Source organism: Macaca mulatta, chromosome 1 (genome assembly GCF_049350105.2).
Source record: "Macaca mulatta isolate MMU2019108-1 chromosome 1, T2T-MMU8v2.0, whole genome shotgun sequence".
Classification (NCBI taxonomy): Eukaryota; Metazoa; Chordata; class Mammalia; order Primates; family Cercopithecidae; genus Macaca; species Macaca mulatta.
The window spans coordinates 69,342,972-69,357,804 of record NC_133406.1 but is presented as its reverse complement, the minus strand read 5'-3'; the positions used below and the strand labels follow the sequence as shown (position 1 = coordinate 69,357,804).

The 14,833-nt window shown below is 48.9% G+C and overlaps 1 long non-coding RNA gene across 1 annotated transcript; it reads left to right on the top strand.

Annotated features, from left to right (window-relative positions):
- The first annotated feature begins 11,376 nt into the window (after positions 1 to 11,376).
- Positions 11,377 to 14,445, top strand: LOC144329583 (uncharacterized). The gene is made up of 2 exons (XR_013394952.1): positions 11,377 to 11,840; positions 12,325 to 14,445. It is a non-coding gene; the product is annotated as an uncharacterized LOC144329583 (long non-coding RNA).
- The last annotated feature ends 388 nt before the right edge of the window (positions 14,446 to 14,833 follow it).

Sequence of the window (14,833 nt, the reverse complement as noted above, 5' to 3'; positions counted from 1 at the left end):
ATCCCCTAGAGCCACAGTCTGAGACTGGGAACACATTGTTTGAGCTCTGTTCTTTCCTGATGAGGAGACTGAGGCCCAGAGAAGCAAAGTAACTTTCCCAAAGTCATCTGAAAGAATGGAGGCCAGAATCCTGTTTGCTGACCCTTGCCCAGTGTCCCATTCTACTTTCCCTGTTCACAGGCACTCAGAGCAGGTGCACCAGGGTTATCTTCTTTAAAAAAAAAAAAAATAGATTTTTAGGACCTGTCTGAGATAGAGTGAGTGAGCCAGAACTTACAGGGTATGGCCTGAGGGCTGGTTTGTTTGTTTGTATGTTTGTTTTTTGAGACAGGATCTTCCTCTGTCATCACCCAGACTGGAGTGCAATGGCGCAAACACAGCTCACTGCAGCCTCGACATCGGGGCTTAAGCAATCCTCCTGCCTCAGCCTCCTGTGTAGCTAGGACCACAGGCACCACCATGCTTGGCTAATTTTTTAACTTTTTGTAGAAATGAGGTCTCACTTTGTTGCCTAGACTGGTCACAAACTCCTGGCGTTAAGCAATCTTCTGCCTTGGCCTCCCAAAGTGTTAGGATTACAGGGTGTGAGCCCTTGCTCCCAGCCTGAGATCTGCCTTTTTACTAAGAGCTCTAGATGCTTTTGATCTTTAGCCAGATTGGGGCACAGTTTGGGGGGAACTGTGTCTCCTCCATCCTCTGCCCAGGACTTTGTAGTTCTCACCAGTGGGGGGGGGGTGGGTTGTCACATTCACCAGCCTCCCAGGGTCTGACCGGCTCCTTGGTGGAGCAAACGAGGAAGCAGTGGCCTTCCCCCATCCCCCAGGCTCCCCTGAGCTGGCTTCCCCAGCATGTCCTTCTTCCACCTTGCCATAGACATCAAAAATCCTCAGGAAAGGCAAGTGAGCGGGGACCTTGGCCTGCCCCCACTGGATGTGCTACAGCAGCTGCTTTCACTAAGGTGGGTCAAGCTGGGGCTGAGGAGGCCAAGAGAGTGCCCAGGCCTCAGCACAGGGATCCCTCAGGGACTGTTTTTGGCCCAGACACCTTGACTTTGCCTCAAGCAGGTTAGCCTTCAACGAGGGAGCCAAGTCCCTCCAGCTCTGGCTGCCAAGGAGGCCCCACAAGATGGCCACCGGCCAGGCCTTAGTGTTGTTTGGCTCAGGAGGACTGCTCTCTCCGACAGGAAGTCTTTAATCTCCACAACACTGGTAATCACGAGTTCGGAGAGTCCAGCTTCCCATTCCAGGGAGCTCAGTGGGATTGGCAATCCTGCCCTTTGCAAGGAGAGCCCTTTCATCTGAACACACCAAATGTCTTGTCATCCTGGGGCCTGGGAACAGAGACAACAGCGCTGGTGTCTGCCTCCTGTGTACGTGCAGCTTAGCTGTCGCTCTGAAAACTGGTGAATGAAGCAGGGCTGTAGGGGGCTTAGGCTGGGGATGGGCAACAGAATGGCCCATAATCACTGGGGGTGGCCCTTTCTGAAAGTTTCCTGGCTCTCGACGACGGGCTGCAGACCCTACCCCATTCCTGTCAGGAAACTCACAAGAGCGGGGATTCCCTTGGGATGCGGTGGGAATTGTGTCTCCTCCATCCTCTGCTCAGGGCTTGGTAGGTCCCAACAGAAGGCTCATCACAAGCACCAGCCTGTCTCCCTCACCCCAGAGAGCAGAGCCCAAGGAGACTCTCTTCTGGCTCATGCTGAGAGAGGGTGCAGGCTCAGAGGACTGTGGGTTCTGACACCCACTCCCCAGAGAAACTGACATGGAAGATATTTACAGGGGGTTAAACTACCTCAGGGTGCATTCACTCCTTCGCTCACTCATTCATTCAGCACGTCTCTACCGAAAGCTTCTTATGTTTCTAGCCCCTGGGAAACTGTGGTGACCAAGAGACACAGTCCTTGTCCTTGTGGAGCTTACGTTCTTACAGGGGAGTGGAGAGATAGAAAATAAATTAAAAAATAAACAGGGTTATATATAATATGTATGTATACACACATACACACACATATAATGCAACGTGAGTTAGAGAAAAGGGCTATGAAAAAAATTAAAGCAGAGTATAGACAGGAAGGGGAAGGGCTATTTATTTCATTTTTTATTTTTTTCTGTAGAGACGGGATCTCTCACTATGTTGCCCAGGCTCGAGTTGAACTCCTGACCTCCAGCCTCCCAAAGTGCTGGGATTACAGGTGTGAGCCACTGCACTCAGCCAAATGACTTTTGTTGATTTCCCCAGCCAATGGTACTTGGGGAAATTGGCTGAAGAAGGACTCATCCCACCTTTCAAGGAAGTGTTAAAACATCCTTGACTCACCATTGTCCCCACCACTTGCAGCATCGTAAAAAACAAAACTTTGCCCGGGTGCAGTGGCTCACGCCTGTAATCCCAGCACTTTGGGAGGCCGAGGGGGGTGGATTACGAGGTCAAGAGTTCCAGACCAGCCTGGCCAACATGGTAAATCCCCATTTCTACTGAAAATACAAAAATTAGCCAGGCGTGGTGGCAGGTGCCTGTAATCCCAGCTACTTGGGAGGCTGAGACATGAGAATCGCTTGAACCCAGGGGGTGGAAGTTGCAGTGAGCCAAGATAGCACCACCACACTCCAGCCTGGGCAACAGAGCGAGACTCTGTCTCAAAAAAAAGAAACCAAAAGTTAAAATACCCATTGCAGACCCCTTTTTCATCTCCTTATAATTCCCTTTGTATATTCCTTTCCTTGGAGTCGAATATTCCCTTATCTAAATTTATCAACCACAAACCACAGAACTTTTGTGATGTGATAGAAATTAGCAGGTAGACGTTACATCTGTTTCCTTTAAGGCCACTGCAGTCTAACCTGTGGCTGACAGGAAGCTCTGCTCACAGGGCCATGGGCTTGATGGCAGGAAATTGTCCCCTTTAGGCCACTGAAGGGTGTTCCCTTTAGGTTCTTTTAACTTCCACTCTCCTGACCTTGGAATCAGCCTGCCAGGCTCTGTCCTTTCAGAAGGACGGAGGTGCACAGGTGTAATGTACGAGATAGGAAGATCTGCCCTGAGGGCACTCTGCTGGTTCTGATAACGACGGGTACCATAGACTGATAGGTGTTCAGTCAGGGCACACACAAGGTCATCCTGCGCCAGGAAGGCAGTGGGTGTGGTGGACTTAAGAGGCAGAGATGCAGCTGGAGTCCCGGCTGCCCTGTGGCCTGGAGGCAGCGTAGTCTTGAGAGGCAGACAGACCCACGCACGGTGCTGCCACTTCCCAGGCAGCCCAGTCCCTCTGAGCCTCCGTTTCCTCATCTATAAAGTGAGGACCTTTTTTTTTTTTTTTTTTTTTTTTGAGACGGAGTCTCGCTGTGTCGCCCAGGCTAGAGTGCAGTGGCCGGATCTCAGCTCACTGCAAGCTCCGCCTCCCGGGTTTACGCCATTCTCCTGCCTCAGCCTCCCGAGTAGCTGGGACTACAGGCGCCCGCCACCTCGCCCGGCTAAGTTTTTGTATTTTTTAGTAGAGACGGGGTTTCACCGTGTCAGCCAGGATGGTCTCGATCTCCTGACCTCGTGATCCGCCCGTCTCGGCCTCCCAAAGTGCTGGGATTACAGGCTTGAGCCACCGCGCCCGGCCTAAGTGAGGACCTTTAACTTCCTTAAAGAAACTGTGAGGCCGGGTGCGGTGGCTCACGCCTGTAGTCCCAGAACTTTGGGAGGCTGAGGCAGGTGGATCACCGGAGGTCAGGAGTTCAAAACCAGCCTCACCAACATGGTGAAACCCCGTCTCTACTGAAAATACAAAAAATTAGCTGGGCGTGGTGGTAGGCACCTATAATCCCGGCTACTCAGGAGGTTGAGGCAGGAGAATTGCTTGAACCTGGGAGACAGAGGTTGCAGTGAGCCAAGAGTATGTCACTGCACTCCAGCCTAGGCAACAAGAGCGAAACTCTGTCTTAAAAAACAAACAAACACACAAACAAACTATATGCAAGTCCCTGGCATCTGTTAGACTCTTGATAAATGACAGTGGCTACAGCTCATTGGACAAATAGCTTAATCACTCTCAGCTTTGATTCTTCATCTGTGAAAGTGAGATATCAATATATCTGTCTCTCGGGGTCATTATGAGGATGAGATAATATGTGTGAAACCGCCCGTCACAGGGCCTGGCACTCAACATATGTTTAATCTACATTGGGAGCTCGGCCCGGAGTGAGTCAGTGGCTGGGTAGGTGTGGAGAGGGACATTCATAATGGCTGAGCAGCCCTTCACATTGCCGGGGATGGAGTCCTTTTTTCTGTGCCCAGTTTTGTCAATGAAGAGAAAGTAACAGAGGGGAAGTGGGGGGAAAGGATTTTCTGGATTTTTTGCTGCTTTAAATTCTGGCTTCAAAATTAGCCGGGCATAGTGGCACGTGCCTGTAGTCCCAGCTATTCGGGAGGCTGAGGTGGGAGGATTGCTTGGGCCCAGGAGGTTGAGGCTGCAGTGAGCCAGGATTGCACCACTCCATTCCAGCCTGGGTGACAGTGAAACGCTGTCTCTTTGAACAAAAAAAAAAATTCTGGCTCCAGAATTGGAATTTACAACACTGGTAATATACCAGCCAAACAGATTACGTACTCAAAAGAGGGTGGGGTGGCACGAGAGCAGGATTGCTCAAAAGTGCAGTCTCACAGCCTCCACTTCCCCTGCGGGGAGCCGGCCTCTGCGTCCTGGGTTCACCATCAGCCCTTCCATCTGCTGACTCATCCTCAACAGCCCCAGCCCAGGACCGCTGAGTGCGTGCAGGGAGGCCTATTAATAGCCTCTTCCTGGGACACTCATGGTGCCTTTCTCTAAGGCAGTTTGACTACAAGCCTGCTGCCCTGCCCCTCATTCTCACCCCCATGCCCCCAGCACTCTCCTTACAGACCCTGAAGTAACAGTGTTGGACACTGACTGGCGCCCAGAGAGTGCTGGAGCTTCCATTCTGTCACATCTGGATGTGTCAGCATTTCAAAATGGTGGCCTGTCAGTTTTGGTCAGAGAGCAAGGCTGAGGTGAAGCACTTCCGATAGTAGTCCAGAGGGGTCCACAGGATCTCCACCCAGTTGCCAGCTGAGAAGCTGTCGGTAGTGGTGAGGAGGAGGATGTAGAACCCTCGAGGTGCCCGGCCTGCAGGGCAGGAAGCACAGCACCAGCCACTGTGGCCGAGTTTGCACGGGAACAGGCTTTGTAGGCCCTGGGCATTGCTCTCTCCAGGGCATAAGCAGAATCCGACCTGGCAAACAGGCCAAGGGCTGCAGAGAGCATCTGGGCTGTGTGTTGTGAGGAGGGCCGTGGCTGCCTCTCTGGGCACAGCCTTCACAGAATGACCCGCTTTGGGAGTGTCTTCCGCTCCCACAGTGACTGGGTGAAGCTGAATCCATGGCAGGACAAGTTGAGGCCCCTGGGCAGGCTTGAAGAGGTAAGAAGAGGCCCTGGTTCTCAGTCACTGTACTGGGAGACTGCCCGGAGTGCTCTCCACGGGGACATCTTGTATGTGTGGATGAATAAGACAGCCCCGTGTAGTACAAAGAACACATCTTATTGTCTCAGCTTTATCACTCATAAGCTGTGTGATCTTGGTCAAGATACACTCCTCTCTGAGCCTTAGTTTCCTCAACTATAAAAAGATAGTGTTGAGCCTGGGCAACATAATGAGACCCCATCTCTACAAAATATTAAAAAATTAGCTGAGCGTGGCATCATGTGCCTATAGTTCCAGCCACTTGGGAGGCTGAGGAAGGAAGATCGCTTGAGTCCAGGAGTCTGAGGCTGCCGTGAGCCATGATGGTGCCATTGCACTCCAGCCTGGGCAACAGAGTGAGACCCTATGTCAAAAAAAAAAAAAAAAAGTTTTGGACAGGGTAGGGTGAGCTCTGAGGTCTCTGCTCTTCCAGATCTGAGCTTCCTAGTTAATATCTTGTGCCTGTTCAGAAAATGTTGATCTGTTCAGGAAGTGACAGAGGAGCAGCTAAAGAGGTCAGTAGACAAACAGGTTGGGGGAAGAGAAGGGGGAAGAGATTGAATTGGGGACTTTCTCCCTCTCTCCCTTGGAAGTTCTCCCCCATCCCTTTCATTAGAAAAGCTTCTCTGCAGGTTCCCCACACCCCATCTCCCTGGCAGGGGCACTGCTTCACAGAAAAACAGAGGCCATGGTGTGGCTTCTCCGGGCCTGAGACATGCCTTCCACCATTAGACGCTGTCAGCTGAATCTTTGCTTCCTCTTCCATCCCCCATGTCACCCACAGTTCTTCCCCTTTCCCCCAACTCTTTTATGCTCAAGCCAGGATTCAGAAGGCTCCCAGGGCATGGGAGGGCTTTGTGAAAAAGGGAGAGTGAGGTGAAGGGGGTCTCGGTGATAAACAGAAAGTTTGGCCTACAGGGACTGTAGGCTGGGAAGAGAGGCAGAGAGAGGGAGAGAAAGCTCAGAGCTAGACAAGGAGGTAACCTCAGTGCTCCCTGTGACAACCATACAGACCTGCGTGGCCCTAAATAAGTCGTTTGCCCTCACCTCTCCATCTGTAAAGCGGGCAAACCTGCCCTTCTGCCTCAGGAGGAGGTTGGTTGGAAGCATCCACAGTCCCTAAACAGCCAGAGAGACTGCTGATTTTCCAGCCTTGGTAGAGAGGTCAGGGCGAGGGAGGTGCAGCTGCCTCTGGCAGGGAGCAACCCTGGGGACCAAGCAGACCATGGGTTAATGTTTTGACTGCTGGGGTGGGACTAGCTCAGCCCCTAGCTCCAAGATACCTCAACACCAGTCAAGGGGAATCCAGGCTAAGATGTCCCTCCCCTGTTCCCTGAACTTGGCATGCAAGGAAGATGAAAGTGGCTGAAATGATTTGCTGGCTGACGCTTCAGCCTGCACGTCTGTCTGGCAATTGGTCATGCCTGTGGAAGCCGCCTTGCACACGGCCCCTGGATCCAGATTTCTACAAAGCAGTGCCAGGAAAACATGGGAGGGAGGTGGAGCATCTGGCTGATGAGCTCGCTTCAAGCCAAGAGGGAGTTTTTGGTTCAAAAATGGATTGTCTTTTGCTCTGTTGATATTTCTCTGGCATTAGTTTCCTGACTGTGAAAGGGAGGCTTTTGGCCAAAAAGTAAGTGTTCATGGAACAAATTGGCCAGTGAGGACTAACCCGACATAAAGAGAGAGGGTAGTTTTCCTCTTCATCACAATAAATCTGTAGTCAGCACCAACTGGAGAAGGGGCAATGTGCTAAGAGCACAGATTCTGGAATCAAACTGGTTGGGTGCAAATCACCAGCTCTCTGACTGGTTGTGAGTCATGGCCTCAACTTCCTCATCAGTAAAGTGGGGATAATGTAGATGAGGCTTTACACCGAGGTGTTTTTAGTTGTTCTATAAAACAGTTAGAGCTGTACCTGGTACATGGTAAATGCTCAGTAACTATTACTTATCGTTATCATTTTATTATAGAAATTTAGTGCCATCATCTCTATTGGTAAGGAACTTTATAATCTAGTTGGGCTACTCTATGTATGGGGTAGCCCTGCTCTGTCTATGGAATAGCCAAAAATAATAATAATACTAATGATCTAGTTGAGGAGATAAGAAACAAACATACAAACAATGTAGATAACAAATTTTTTTTTCTTTTTTTAAGACGAAGTCTCACTCTGTCGCCCAGGCTGGAATGCAGTAGCATGATCTCGGCTCACTGTAACTTCCGCCTCCTGCGTTTGAGCAATTCTCCTGCCTCAGCCTCCCCAGTGGCTGGGACTACAGGCATGTGTCTCCACGCCCGGCTAATTTTTGTATTTTTAGTAAAGACGGGGTTTCACCATGTTGGCCGGGCTGCTCTTGAACTCCTGACCTCAAGTGATCTGCCCATTCGGCCTCTCAAAGTGCTGGGATTACAAGCGTAAGCCACCGAGCCTGGCTGATAACAAATATTTAAATAATAAACATTTAAATAGCTCCATATAGCCTCACACAGTGGGGTGTGTGATTGAGGGCCAAATGGGTGGGACAGCATCCTGAAAGGCCAGGTGGTCTCACCATGCCCACAATCCATTTCTAGGTTGCCAGGCCTCCCCTCTCTCAACCCATATATAAAGGGTACCTGACCCAAAGGGGACTCTGCAATCCATCACCTCCCCACAGGTGTTTGGAACAGGGGCGATCACTTGACCCGGTGTCTGGCCAGCCATAGGCTAGGCAGGGACCCAACATGGTCTAGTGTAAAAGGATTAGTGGTTCCCATTGGACTGTGTCTAGGAAGTCTGATTTAGACCCAGGGAGAAAATGAAACAATCAGCCGAGGGAACAGGAGCTGGAAGGACATCCTGAGGTAGAAGCCGGGGCTGTGTGGGGCACAGGTAATAGCCATCACAAGGGAACAGCAATGGTGATGAAGAGGCTGCCTGTCCACAGAACTGGGACCAGAGCAGGCACACAGAGAGAGCATAGAACAGCATGTGAGGGCCACCAGAAGGCCTTTGATGAAAGGCAGGAAGGAGCCACTGGGGAGCTGCCTTTGTTCCCACTGGCCTTCTGAAGGAACTAGGTGAGTTTTTGATCCCAGTGACCAAAGAAGCTGGACAGTTATGCAGAGAAGGCAGGGGGCGTGGAGGGCTGCAGTAGTTGTTGGGGGCTGCAGGGGGCATGGAGGGCAGTAGCAGCCTACTGGGCCTGCACCAGGAACAGGGAGAGGCTCCTGTATGGAAAGCCAGGGGGATGCCAAACAGGCAGAGGGGCTGAAGGAAGGAGCAGAAGAGAACGATCATGCGACGGAAAAGCATGAAGAGGACCTGGGGAGAGGTGAGTAGACTGGTTTGGTTGGAGCCAAGGGCTGGAAGATCAGAATTTGGAAATATTCAGAAAAATACATTGTAAGGATGCTTTCGCTTGCCAGTAACAGGAAACCCAACCAAACCTGGGCCAAATTCTAGCAGGAATAGACTAACTCATGTTTTGGAAAAGTCAGGAGGTGTGGCAGGCTTCAGTCAAGGCCAACCCAGAGTTCAAAGCCACACCAAGGACCTTGCATTTGTGTCTTTCCTCTCTTCTTCTGAAGGCTTTGTCCTGACTCCACCCCCCTGGCTTGAAGTCAATGTGCCAAATGACAAATTTGCCAAAAACACGCTTTAAGGAACATGCTTTTTTAAAACAGTCAATGACTGTCCATATATATATATATACACATATAATATATATTACATATATATATATTTTTTTTTTTTGAGACGGAGTCTCGCTCTGTCACCCAGGCTGGAGTGCAGTGGCCGGATCTCAGCTCACTGCAAGCTCCGCCTCCCGGGTTTACACCATTCTCCTGCCTCAGCCTCCCGAGTAGCTGGGACTACAGGTGCCTGCCACCTCGCCCGGCTAAGTTTTTTTTTTTTTTTTTTTTTTTTTTTGTATTTTTAGTAGAGACGGGGTTTCACTGTGTTACCCAGGATGGTCTCGATCTCCTGACCTCGTGATCCGCCCGTCTCGGCCTCCCAAAGTGCTGGGATTACAGGCTTGAGCCACCGCGCCCGGCCATTACATATATATTTTTTATACATTACACATATTTTATATATATATATATATTTTTTTTTTTTTTTTTGAGATGCAATCTTGCTCTGCTACTCAGGTTGGAGCGTAGTGGTGCTAACTCGGCTTACTGCAACCTCCACCTCCCGGGTTCGAGTGATTCTCCTGCCTCAGCCTCCCGAGTAGCTGGGATTACAGGCACCCACCACCATGCCTGGCTAATTTTTTTTTGTATTTTAGGTAGAGACAGGGTTTCACTATGTTGGCCAGGCTGGTCTCGAACTCCTGACATCAAGTGATCCACCCACCTTGGCCTCCCAAAGGGCTGGGATTACACGAGTGAGCCACTGTGCCCAGCCTGAATGTGCTTATATTTTCAATTTGATTCAGAAATTGGCTTTCAATGAATTGGCTTTCAGAAAATTGTTTTTAGGCCAATTGCCCTGTTTCCAGCTATTCTTGAGAACCACGATGGTTGGCAGCAGCCCCTTGCACTGTAAGCTTCTCAATTCATGTCCAGGAGAAGAAAGAGCCTCTATGCCCAGCCTCACCAGCACAAGTCCTGAGGTTTGCTCTGGTGGGTCAGCAGGGCTCACAAGCGGTCCCCTGAGCCAACGACTGTGGCCTGGAGAACATGCTGGCTGGCTTGGATCTAGCTCAGTGTCTCTTCTTCAGCCAGTAGCTAGGGCCACGGTGATGGGGCTATGTTGGTGGGCATAAACCATTTGAGCCCCACTCCTAAGGAAGGGGGTGGGTAAAGTCATACCCTGGGCACATGGCTGGGGAACTCCTGTTAGGAAAGGCCGCGCAGGCCACAGATGTGGAGAACATAAGTAACAATGCCAGTAACAGTTGAAGACATTCCCGAATAGCCAGCCAAAGCGTTTGGACTTTGTTCCACAGGCAGCCAGGTGACATTGGAAGCTTTTTAGATCTGGGAAGAAAGCTCTTCCTGGCGGTGATTTAGGAAGATTAGTCTGACCATAAATTGGATGAAAGTAGAAAAAAGACTGGCAAACCAGTGGGGTGATGAGAGAACCCAGGGGAGAGGCAATGAGGACTGAAACTAAGGAACTGCAATGAGAAACCAAAGAAAGGGAGGACAATAAAGTATTCTGAAAGAAGAAGTAGATGGGGCACCGTAGCTCATGCCTGTAATCCCAGCACTTTGGGAGGCTGAGGTGGGAGGATCACCTGAGGTCAGGAGTTCAAGACCAGCCTAACCAACATGGTGAAACCCCGTCTCTACTAAAAATACAAAAATTAGCTGGGTCTGGTGGTGTGTGCCTGTAATCCCAGCTACTCGGGAGGCTGAGGCGGGAGAATCACTTGAACCCAGGAGGCAGAGGTTGCAGTAAGCCAAGATCGTGCCATTGCACTCCAGACTGGGCAACAAAAGTGAAACTCTGTCTCTGTCTCAGGAAAAAAAAAAAAAAAAAAAAGCAAGCAAGCAAGAAGTACTAGGAGTTAGTGTCTTACTGGACATCAGGGAAGTGGGTGGACAGTGATAGAGGGAGGAGTCAAAAATGGCTCCAAGGTCTCTGACCTGGGTGAACTCATGGAGCTTCTGCCCGTACCATTAGTAACTCCTTTCTTCGAGAGCTGTCCCCTCACTCACAGGGAAGGGCCTGTGTCCTGTTCGTACTGGGTCCCCATTGTTTTTGCAGCCTGGCACTTTCTCCCTTTCTGGGGATGGACACTTCCCTCCTGGGAAGCACCCACTGCTCCCCCATCTCTCCACAGCTGTTGTGGAGGCCACTGTGTAAATGCACAGCTCCTGTCTAGGGATGCCGGACCCAAGATGGGTCAATCAGAACTCTTCTTCAGCTTGGGACTAAAGCAAAGAAAGATCTCTCTCTCTCTCTGTCTGTCTCAGAGGCTGAAGATGTGATTGGGCCAGCTGGTGACCTGCTGCTGGCCTCATGCTTCCAACATGAAGATGCCAGGCTGCAAAATGGAGAAGAAGGAAGCCCATGCAGAGACGGCTTCTGAGTGAGAGCCTAGGAGCGGCTGCCCGGGTGCCTGCAGGCTGTCAGATTTCGAGATGCACTTCCTGTTCTTGGGTTCCGCAAGACACCCTCTGGCTCTTTTGCATACATTTTAAGCAACTACTTCTGAAGTTGGGAAATCAAGAGTAGCCACTGACTCTAAAGAGAAACTACATCAATTTAGAATGTATTTGCATTATCAGTGAGTTTACTGGAAGTATTAAAGCTGGACCATCACTTGGAGATGTTGTAAGGAAATGTGAACATTTGGTGAACAGACCTTTAAATAAAGAAGGAAGCCATGGGAGTGGCTGAGATCTCCCTGAGAGAAAGTGGAGAGATGTTCACAGGTAACTTTGTTTAGAAATCTTTATTTAAAAATCACATTTAGAAACTAGAAGGTGTGGGGGACCCAGTAAAGGAGATAGAAAGGAATTTACCAGAGAGTTGGGGGAGCTACGACGGTGGTGTCAAAGAACCAAAGGGAGGAGCAAATACAAGATCTCAACCAATAAGGAAGTGTGAGTGACGAAGGGCAGGCCTCGGGGTGGGTCGACTCAGCAGCTCCACCGTTTTACTGAGAGCCCAGGTGCTTTCTACCTCTCTGCTCTGCTGTGCTCGGCATTGGCTTCACCTGAGGGTTGAAGCTTCCTCCCTTAGATGAGAGATAACTGTGAGTAACCGACAGGGGAAGGGAGAGAAAGGATGCTTTCCCAGCCATGGAATCTGAGCTTCTGTCTTCAGTCTGATTGGGCCACTTTAGATCCTGTGCTCACCCTAGCCCAAAAAGATTCCCTGGAGAAATGCCATTTACTAATACCCTTCACCTATCAGGAGCCACCCCTGTGGACCCAGGAATGGGGTCTCTATCCCTTGAAGCATGTGACAGCAGAGGACGGGAGGCTCCACCTGAACATGACCAGGGGTCTGCTGGGGAGGAAAAACAGAGAGTGGAAGCTGCAGAGGAAACAAACAGCTCCCTGCCCCGCCACATACCCGACAAGACCTGCATGGGATGACGTACGTAGAGCTGCATTTAATGTATACTAAAAATCACTGGGCCGTGGTGCTAACTTCTGTTAGCAGAGAATGCAGAAAGGCCACGGGAGCCTTTCATTGCCAGCTCTACGTGACCCTTCCCCTTATGATCAACACCAGACCAGAGATTTAACTACAAGGCCCTGCCTCACCCAGCTCTCTTTGTCCCCACTTTGCAAAGTTCCTAAAATGTACCACATTTCTTTCTTCTGGATGGTCTTATATGCTGATCCCTCTGCAGGGAACAGTCTCCGTATTTGCTGCCTTTTCCTACGTAGGTTTCACTTCATGTCGTTCCTTAAAGAGCACTTCCCTGTCCTCCTAAACTGAATCAGGTGCCCCTCCCTGGCTCGTGTCCCTGTTGGAACCTAGTTCCAGATTGTAATTATGTTTCTATTATGTTCATGTGTAGCTCTGTGGCATGGGGGCCACATTTGTTCGCTCACTAGTGAATCCTCAGAGCCTGGCACGTGGCGATGCTCAAGACATTTGATGAATGAATTCGCTATTTCACGCACTTCTTTGTCTAATTCTCATGCCTATTGTCTTTTCTAAGCATGTGAGACATCTTTGGAGGTTGTTGAATGTAAAGATTTCTACAAAACAATACCCATTCCAAAAGAATAATGACATTTAATGAACCTAAATAATAAGGAATGCTTGGAAAGCTCATAAAGTTACAGCAATGGAACAGGGAGATTTTTTTTTTGGATCATATTTAAGTAAGTTATTGCTTTGCATCAGTTACCCTTACACAGATAAAGACAAGACTAGAGCAAACTGGTGAACTAGTTCAACACTGTCTTTGCCCCAGCCCCTATCTCACTAGCTGATTACATTAGCAGACATTTATCAGATGTTTCCTCTGCGCTGCCCATTGTGCTGGGCTGTGAGATTTGGCCCTGATTTCAGTCCAGATTCTAGTAGGGCTTCCAGCACCTGGTTCTCCCTTTGGGGCTTCCCTCAATTCCATTCAACAAATATTTATTGAACTCACAGTCAGGTGAAAGAAATGGTAAATGAGTAAATCCACAGCAATACTTCATGTTACGATTCACGATGATGACTGTGAGGTGCTACAAGATTTTGAATCATGCAAGTTTTCATTAGGGCCATTCTATCTATTAAGGCAAGAACTGAACAAACACATCTTAAGAATGGGTTTCTACTAGAAAGTTTGCAACAAATAAGTTTTTCTGATTAGCCCTCAGATAATTCAATTAACTTCTATTACCAGAACTTTCAAGTCTGCTTTGCTAGTCCATGAGTTTCTATACAGGAGGGGCTTAAGGGCTGGCAATCTGTTAGGAAGGCAAGCTGGAGTTTTGTCTTGAAGTCATGTTTACACAGCAAGCATGCTGTTTCTGCTTGGATTGCATGGCTATTTGGCATAGCTAAAGGTGGCTATTGAAAATCGTGGGGAAATTAAATCTTTGCCCCCTCTCAATCATTTATTGGCGCTACCACTGATCCTAGCTAACTGAAGCATAATTACATTTTGTTTGTTTGTCAGACTTTCAGACTGCTCAGGCTTCAAAATCCACAAGATTTCAAAAAGAAAATTTCAAAGGGAGAAAGAAGCCATAGTCTGCTCTGATAACTTGTTTATCAATTTATTTTTCAATTTCCCTGTCCTCATCTCTCAGAGGGAAGCATGAGTGAGAACCTGACTCTCAACCCCTATGAGATAGAGAATATTTGCCTTTTTTTTTTTTTTTTTTTTTTTTTTTGGTTGATTGCTGAGCTTGAAAAGAAAAAAAACACAGAAAATTAAAAAGGTTAGAAGTTGGGCATGATGGCTTATGCCTATAATTCCAACACTTTGGGAGGCCAAGGCAGGCAGATCACTTGAGCCCAGGAGTTTGAGACCAGTCTGGGTAACATGGCGAAACTTCGTCTCTACAAAAAATACAAAAATTAACCAAGTGCAGTGGTGCATGCCTGTAGTCACAGCTACTTGGGAGGCTGAGGCAGGAGGATCGCTTGAGCCTAGGATACTGAGGCCTCAGTGAGCCATAATCGAGCCACTGCACTCCAGCCTGGGTGACAGAGCAAGACCCTGTCTCAAAAAAAAAAAAGCCAAGTTAAAAATCTGTAAACTGATAATGTGGAAACATGTTTACTTACTTTATAGGAATGTCATAGCATCAAAACCAGAGGAATTTTCTGTGCAAATACAAAGGAAGTAATTTAATAGTTTCCAAATGGTCTTTCTTGTTTTATTCTCACCCATCCAGTCCTTGCACATTTTTTTTTAAAAATTGACTAGTTTGTATTTACCCTTCTCACTTATGCTGAATAAACA